Genomic DNA, 9244 nt, shown 5'->3' on the forward strand with positions numbered 1-9244 from the left:
ATCATGGCATCCGGTCCCATCACGTCACAGGAAATAGATGGGGAAACAGTGGAAACAGTGTCAGACTTTATTTTTTTGGGCTCCAAAATCACTGCTGATGGTGACTGCAGCCATGAAATTAAAAGACGCTTACTCCTTGAAAAGAAAGTTATGACCAACCTAGACAGCATATTGAAAAGCAGAGACGTTACTTTGCCAACAAAGGTCCGTCTAGTCAAGGCTGTGGTTTTTCCAGTGGTCATGTATGGATGTGAGAGTTGACTGTGAAGAAGGTTGAGCGCCGAAGAATTGATGCTTTTGAACTGTGGTGTTGGAGAAGACTCTTGAGAGTCCCTTGGACTGCAAGGAGATCCAACCAGTCCATTCTGAAGGAGATCAGCCCTGGGATTTCTTTGGAAGGAATGATGCTAAAGCTGAAACTCCAGTACTTTGGCCACCTCATGCGAAGAGTTGACTCACTGGAAAAGACTCTGATGCTGGGAGGAATTAGGGGCAGGAGAAGGGGATGCCAGAGGATGAGATGGCTGGATGACATCACTGACTCGATGGACATGAGTGTGAGTGAACTCCGGGAGTTGGTGATGGACAGGAAGGACTGGCGTCGTGCTGCGATTCATGGGGTTGAAAAGAATTGGACATGACTGAGTGACTGAACTGAACTGAGCAGGGGTGCCACCCCACGGGGCAGTCCGACGTGCTTTGTTCACAAGGTGGAATTTTGACAGATGGTGTTGCGGTCTTGAGGCCAGTAGTGATGTAGCTGTCACCATAGCTGTCACCATACCTGGTGCTAATGATGTCTTGCTCTGCAGTCAGTGGTCCAGTTCCTTAAAGAAGCTACTGACAGAGACCCCAGTTCTGAAAGACTCTCCAGCCTTGTTAAGTCCCAAGTTGATTTGTGGCAACCGAATGGGAAATAAATATGAGGCTCCTGAGACACCACACAAACACCACTCTCAAGAGTCCTCAAAACTAGAATTCTTCATCTCCACATCTGACTGCCCCCCCAGGGTTCCAGGAGGGGGGTGCCGAACTGTCTGCTGCTCATCTGAGAACCCCCAAAACCTGCTCAGAGCCCAGTACTCAGTGAATGTTTGTTGAATGAATGAAACAGAAAAACTGATTAAAAGAATCTGCCTTGTAGCAGTGGAGGGATCTTACTAACCTGATCATAGACATTAAAAGACACGTGAAGAGTATTAGTTGTTCAGTTGTGTCCAACTCTTTGCGATCCCATGGACCGTAGCCCACCAGGCTCCTCTGTCCATGGGATTCTCCAGGCAAGAATACTGGAGGGGGTTGCTATTCCCTTCTCCAGGGCATCTTCCCAACCCAGAGACTGAACCAGGGTCTCTTGCATTGTAGGCGGATTCTTCACCCTCTGAGGCATCGGGCAAGCAAAAGACATGTCCAAGAGCAAATAAAATCTGCTAATGTGTTTTAAATCCATTGAGAGGTTTCAAAGTGAAGGTGAAATATTCATTCAGTTTCTAAAGAGAGCCATTGGAATGTCAGGGAAAGGTGTGTTTCAAAAATCCATTAAAATAGTGTAAAAAAAAAAAAATTCTGTGTGTTTTAATTAGTACAAATAAGCATCCCTCGGGGTGAGGGACAGAGCTCAGAACCAAGAAAGCCGTGTGCACACAGAGAGAAAGGAAGCCTGAAGCAAAGGGGAAAAAAACAACAACAACAACAAGATAAGCCAAAACGGGAACACACTGTAAGGCTTTCCAGAATCAACGGTAAAGAGGTTTCCTGATGCCAGAGTAAGGACAGTGAGAACCAGACTTTAGAAGAAGAGAAGCAGGGAGATTCCTGCGTCGTCATGGCAACAAACAGGTCAAGGAAAGCCTGGGGCCCTCTACCCCAGGACCATCTGGAGGAAAGGGAGAAGTGGCAATTAAAGATGGCAGTCATATCTCGGTGGCCAAAAAAGGCAACTTTCCTTCCACACTGGCCCTCGCCCAAGGGCCTCCTGCCCACAAAGGAAGCCCACCCATCCAGGAAGGGTCACATTTAATAGTCACTTTGGTGGAACAGATACTAAAAAGGTAGTGTCAGCAGGCACTTTGTAAAGTCCTAATTAACTGGCCAAAGCACAACACACTTTCTGAAAAGAGAACGTGAAACTGGACCAATCATCTATTAGCATTCCTCGAGAAGGTAGAAATAGGCCTGGAGAAACACAGGGAAGAATTATGTTTAGACGTTCAAAATTCCTTCTGACAAAGTTCCACCCCAAAGGTCATTTCCAACAGTAAGTTCCTCCAGAATTCAGGGGGAAATCGCCATGAATCGGAATTGTCCTTAGAGATAGGAAACAAAAAATATGATAAACAGGTACTTTTCTAAACGAAGAATTATAAACAGTGGGGATCCCCAAGGATTGCCAGTGCTCCCAGACTTTGTTTAAATGTCCATAGATCATCTGGAGGAATGAATGGTTCCAGGCCTGCAGATGAAATGGTTCCAGACTCTGTGGAGAGATGGCAAACACATGGTGATTAACTGCAGGACCAGTTTATGAGTTTACAAGAAGATGCATATTAAGCTTTCACAGGGGCAAGCCTCATCCAATGCACTTAGGAAAACATAATCCAAATTACAAAAATAACGGACTGTGTCCAGGCTGTTTATAGCTCCCAAGGAATCTTGAGGGTCTTTGCAAAATGTTTGTTTGCTAAAGGCCATGCAGGACCAAGCATTCAGAAATGGTATTGGACACTAAGCCAAAAATAGTGCTCTCCCTGGGCTCTACCCAAACCTGGCAGTTTTATGACCTTCTCCTAGAGAAGAATATCTCAGAACTGTAGGAGGGTGAGTAATCACCCAAACAGAAGGCTTTCCCAAGAAGCTGGCCTGCTTCGTTCTTGAAGGATGTCAGCGTGGAAAGATGAAGCCAGAAAGGTGATATGATCAAAAGTCTATAAAACCTTAAAGGTTACGCACAGATTGAGCAGCTCTAGTTCATCAAATCTGAGATGGCCAGACTCAGTGTAGCCCTTGAAGTCTGAAAGAGGAATTTGAGCTGTATGATGCAGGGAACTTAGATCCGGTGTTCTGTGACAACTTAGAGGGGTGGCATGGGGTGGGAGATGGGAGGGAGGTTCAAGACGGAGGGGACCTATGTACACTTGTGGCCAATTCATGTTGATGTAGGGCAGAAACCAACACAATATTAAAAGTAATTATCCTCCAATTAAAAATAGTTTTTTAAAATAGAGGAATTTGAGAGATAATTACAAAAGAGGATTGGGTCCCACTAAACAACTGAGTTCCTCAAAATGTGGTACAGAGAAAATTTACTCAAATGTGAGGAGTGGAGGAGGCTCAAGAAATTTTGCCAGTAAATGAGTTTTTCCAGCCAAAAAAAAGAGTGCCATTTCCCACTCCAGGGGATCTTTCTGACGCAGAGATCTAACCCTCGACTCTCGCATTTCCCGCGCCTCCTGCACTGGCAGGCGGATCCATTACCACTAGCGCCACCTGGGAAGTCCCGTGGATTAAGAGCCATTGACAACACAACAATGGAGATTGTGACAGACTATTTTCTTGGGCTCCAAAATCACTGCAGCCATGAAATTAAAACATGCTTGCTCCTTGGAAGAAAAGCTATGACCAACCTACACAGCATATTAAAAAGCAGAGACATTACTTTGCCAACAAAGGTCCGTCTAGTCAAAACTATGGTTTTTCCAGTAGTCATGTATAGATGTGAGAGTTGGACTATAAAGAAAGTTGAGCACCGAAGAATTGATGCTTTTGAACTGTGGTGTTGGAGAAGACTCTGGAGAGTCCCTTGGACTGCAAGGAGATCCAACCAGACAATCCTAAAGGAAATCAGTCCTAAATATTCATTGGAAGGACTGATGCTGAAGCTGAAACTGCAGTATTTTGGCCACCTGTTGCAAAGAACTGACTCCTTGGAAATGACCATGATTCTGGGAAAGATTGAAGGCAGGAGAAGAAGGGGACAACAGAGGATGAGATGGTTTGATGGCATCACTGACTTGATGGACATGAGTTTGGCAAGCTCCAAAAGTTGGTGAAGGACAGGGAGGCCCGGCATGCTGCAGTCCATGGGGTCACAAAGAGTCGGATACAACTGAGTGACTGAGCTGAACTGACAACACATCCCTGCACTTCTGAGGATGGCAAAAATACTTCCTGGGACCAGAATTGGACCTTAGCTTTCTCCTGGTTGGTCAGGAATCTGCCTAGACATGAGAAGACCCAAAATCAAACCAATTTCAGCAAAACTAGGACTTTGTTGGCTCCCATAGCTGGAACAGGCTCTTAGGTGGCTCCAAGGAGCTAAGACAAAGCTTCAGGGAGAATCACACGCTAAAGAGTGATGTGGGGACGGTTAGCCCTGAAAATCTCCATCAGTTCCTGAAAAGCTCACCAGACACAATTCAAGTTTAATAATAAAGATATATATATGCCAATGCTGCAGATACAGCTTCAACCCACAGCACTCATCAACACTTGCCTTCCTGTCAGATTACCATCCCCAGATCCATCCTACAGAGGAATCAGAAATCAGAACTGGGTGCTTCCTCATGGCAACAGTCTCAGGACAGGTGCTGATTGGTCAGCGTGGGTCACATGCCAGTCTCTGCTTTAGTGAAAGCGATCATTGGTTTCTCTGTCTTTCCTGGACTTTAAGTCCAAGAGGATGAACTGATTGACTCAACCTGGGTCTTATGTGCACCCAAGGTTGATGGAGGGTGATGGAACTTAAAACTTACAAGTCCCTAACATTTGTCACCTGGGAGAGCTCATTAAATATGCGGACACCCAAGGCTCTACCTCCTGAGATTCACATTCAGATGCTCCAAGTGGCGCCTGCATGCTAAGTCGCTTCAGTCGTGTCTGACTCTTTGCCACCCTATGGACTGTAGCCTGACAGGCTGCTCTGTCCATGGGATGCTCCAGGCAAGAACACTGGAGTGGGCTGCCATTCCCTCCTCCAGCGGATCTTCCCAACCCAGGGATCGAACCTGCGTCTCTTAAGTCTCCTGCTTTGGCATGCGGATTCTTTACCACTAGCACCACCTGGGAAGCCCTGAGTGGCACCTGGGCATATGTATTATTGTTAAGTCCTCTGAGATGGTCTACCAAAGGAATAAATCCCTCTTCTTCAGGAGGCTTTGGGTGGAGCTCCTGATTTCTAAAGATGTACACCCTAGCAGAGCATGTGCTGGCCTTGCAGAGGCTTTCCCAGGCTCGTACTCTTTCTGTAGCCTCACCTCTTTCTCCTATAGCCATCATCAAGATCTTCCAGCTCCTCAGACAAGCCACACCTTGGTAAATGGTATCTTTGGTGTTCCTTCTACCTGGAAGCCCTGCCCTGTGCCTCCTCCCTTGCCCACCATCTTCCCCTGGCACACACCCACACTGGGAGAACTTCCCACGCTGCACCCTAGACTGGGCTGGAGGCCCCCGGTGCCTATGGGCCTCCCTGTCAGAGTCTGTTATTCCTTATTGAAAGAGATTGTTAAGTTTATCTGTCTTGCGTTGACTTTAAGCCCAGTGTGGACTTGCTTCATTGGCATGAAAGACACATACAGCATGTCAGGGATGGGGTTTGGTGTGGCTGGCTCTGCAGTTTATTAGCTGGTAATTGGGTGAGTACTTAAGTTCATCCAGCCTCAGTTTTCTCATCTGCAAAATGGGGATAATAATAGAACCTGCCTTAGCGTAAAGTGTCTAGAAATGTGACGCACTTAGCCGGCACCTGACATAATGTGGGAGCACACTGAAGCATAAGCCATTATTATTATCATTCTTTTCTAAATTGTATTTATTTATTTGGCTGTGCTGGGTCTCTGCTGCTGCGTAGCCTCTTCTCTGGTGGTGGCAAGCAGGGGCTGCTCTCTAGTAGCGGTGCACAGGCCTCTCATTGAAGCAGCTTCTCTTGTTGCAGAGCACAGGCTCTAGAGCGTGGGCTCAGTCCTTGTGGCCCGTGGGCTTAAAATTGTTCTGAGGCATGTGGGATCTTCTCAAATCAAGGATCGAACCTGTGTCTCCTGCACTGGCAGGTGGATTATTTACCACTGAGCCACCAGGGAAGCCCCTGTTGCTATCATTCTTACTGAAAATGAATCTTTGAAGACACCTTGCAAGATTTTGGGTCAAGTCTTCCCCGGGTAGTCAGCTGTTCACTTCTGACCTCTGCTTTCTCCCCTCACCTTCCTCTAATATCTATTTCTACCAGCAGTTCAGAAGACAGGAGTTATCTTATTGATTGCTTTGTCCCCCAGGGACTAGCATGTTCTAGTCCTAAATATGTATTTCTTGACCGATGACTCAGGCCCTGGACTTGAGAACACCCTGTTCATACCCCAGAGGCTGGGAAAGCCAGAAATCCCTGTCCCAGGAGGGCTTCAACCTTATGTAGACCTTGCCTTCCAGGAGCCCTCTGCCCATTCATCACACAGCACGACCACCCCCCAAGGTGGAAAGGGAGAGACGGAGGGATGATGGTTCAGTGGAGCTGCCTTCAGAGCCAAGACTGAGGGAAAGGGAGCCGAAGCATGACAAAGTCTCCAGGGAAAATGCAGAGGTGGTCAGAAGGTAACGATAGCTGTTAGTCTTAAGTCAGCTACACGCAGAGTTAAGTGAATTTCTATGGCAAACGGAGTGCTAAGTTCCCAAACCCTACGTTTCAAGAATTTCTTATTTTTGCAGAGAGCCGGGGAGTTGTCAATAATAAGCTGGTTGGTTTGGCCAGTATAGACAGATTCCTCAAGGTCAACACAACCCCATATTGCTCTATTTGTGGCTGGATTTCTCTTCATAGTCTTAGCTGTGTGAAAGCCAAATCTCTACTTTTACGATGTCCAAATTCAGCCTCACACATCTCTCCTTGTGAGAAGGAAGCCCTTTGTATCCCCTGCCCAAATGATGCCCTTATGCTGTAGGAATTGGATCTCCTCCCCAAATGGCGGCCAGGCCCCAGCAGGAATGCTGGGGCGCGCCCACGGCCCAGTGTCCCTCCCGGATTGTACAGGCACACCTCGTATTATTGCACTTCACAGACACTGCTTTCTTACAAAAAAAAAAATTGAAGGTCTTTGGCCACCCTGCATCCAGTAAGTTTATCAGTGCCATTTTTCCAACAGCATTTGCTTCACAGACTTTGTCTCTGTGTCTCATTTTGGTAATTCGCTCAGTCCTTCAACCTTTTTCTTTACTTATACATTTGTTAGGTGATCAGTGATCGTTGATGTTACTCTTGCAAAAAGATTCCTGACTCACTGAAGGCTCACTCAACGGTTAGCATTTTTTAGCAGCAAAGTATTTTTGTTTGTCTTGGTTTTTTAAAATTTATTTTAATTGGAGATTAATTACTTTACAATATTGTGGTAGTTTTTGCCATACATTCACATGAATCAGCCACAGGAGTACATGTGCCCCCCATCCTGCCCTCCCTCCCACCTCTGTATACCAATGCAAGTGCTTAGTCGCCCAGTCGTGTCTGTGACCCCATGGACTGTAGCCCGCCAGGCTGCCCTGTCCATGGGACTCTCCAGGCAAGAATACTGGGGTGGGTTACCATGCCCTCCTCCAGGGGATCTTCCCACCCCAGGGATTGAACCTGCGTCTTTTATATTTCCTGCATTGGCAGGTGGGTTCTTTACCACCAGTGCCACCTGGCACACATATTGTCTTTTTGACATAATACGATAGCATACTTAAGAGAGTACTGCTGCTGCTGCTGCTAAGTTGCTTCAGTCTTGTCCGACTCTGTGCGACCCCATAGACGGCAGCCCACCAGGCTCTGCCATCCCTGGGATTCTCCAGGCAAGAACCCTGGAGTGGGTTTCGCCATTTCCTTCTCCAGTTAACAGAGTACAGTACAGTGTAAACAACTTTGATGTGCATTGGGAAGCAGAAGAAAAAATCACATGACTTGCTCAGTTGCTTTGTACGTTTGTATTCAGTCGTGGTCTTGGGGTGACAACATTATCAGCCTGCCCCTTACAGATGAAGACCCTGAAGTGTAGAGGCTCAAAGTCCTGCAGCCAAAGGCCCCCACTCTTGGGCAAGGACAGTGCCTGCAGGGCCTGCTCACAGGCCTCCTTCTCAGCCTCCCTGCGGGGTTCCCGAGTCCCATTCTCTGACCTGGAGACGCTGCAGCTGTGTGGGGGTGGGGCTGCTGGGAATGCTAATGGACCCTTTCTCATTAGCGAGAAGCTTTAGAACTAACTTGTGAAAGGCAGGATCTAGGGGAGGGTGTTAATTGGTGGACCTCAAAGGTGCCTCTGTGCAGCCTGGTTCTGGGCCTGCCTCACTGTGTTGAGGCCATCCTGCGATTCTAGAGAATAAATTGTGGGTCTGGCTCCCAGTCCGGCCAGGCCTGAGAGGAATGCAATCTGAGACCTGGATTTTGAGGTGGTGGCCTTTCCCTAGACGAACCTCTAGCATTTTGCCAACCGGGGCTTAAAATAAATCCCTTCTTTTTTTTTTTTTTTTTTTTTTTTTGAGGGGGGAGTGGGTAATGATAATTAGAGCCTGTTGGACTGAGACCTAAATTTCTGAAGGAAGTATGGTGGTGCTCCAGATCGTAAGGGCCAGCAGTGGCCATCATGGCATTTTGCCCTGAGGGGACAACGGCTGGCTTTTGCCCCGTGGCCTGGCTGCTTGAGCTGTTACGTCCTCTTTCCTACCTGTTTTGTGGAAGCCAGGTTCAGCACTTTGACTGCTTCCGGTTGCATACAGATCTAGGGTCCTCTTCCCCTCGCCCAGAGCTTTCTCAGCTGCATCTTCACTCCCTTGGAGGCCGGCAGCGTCCCAAAGGCAGACACGCAGCCCTGCGGCCTTCGCGGCCGGCAGCGAGTGACGACTGCCGCAGTGCTTAAGAGAAACATCGGAGTGGGATAAAAACTCAGAAGTCTTTTTCAAAGAACCAGATGAGTAGGCTTGGAAGTGAGGTGAGGGGGTCGCTCAAAGAGTTTGACTAAACACACTTGCTCCGGCCTATTTGTGTTCCATCCAAAAGACCTTTCTCAGGGGACCTTGCCAGTCTCTTTTAAATAGCCCAACAGCCGCAAGACAGCTGCGAGGTCTCGGGAATCTTGAGAAGGAGACATTTTACTCCTGGAAAAATAAGTGACCAAGTTAAAGGAAGTCACCACCCTGATGCCCTCCCAGGAGCGGCCTTGGTGGCCTTGCCCTGGCAGTGCCCGGCGTCTGGGCCCTGTGCACGGACCGCAGCATCCACGCCTCGGGGTGGGCG

General features: G+C 47.8%; 1 protein-coding gene across 1 annotated transcript in view; it reads left to right on the forward strand.

Annotated features, from left to right (window-relative positions):
* Positions 1 to 9244, forward strand: part of RGMA (repulsive guidance molecule family member a) — a 49368-nt gene that overhangs the window by 11743 nt on the left and 28381 nt on the right. The window lies entirely within an intron of this gene.

This window comes from Bison bison, unplaced genomic scaffold, assembly GCF_000754665.1.
Source record: "Bison bison bison isolate TAMUID 2011002044 unplaced genomic scaffold, Bison_UMD1.0 scf7180017860443, whole genome shotgun sequence".
Classification (NCBI taxonomy): Eukaryota; Metazoa; Chordata; class Mammalia; order Artiodactyla; family Bovidae; genus Bison; species Bison bison.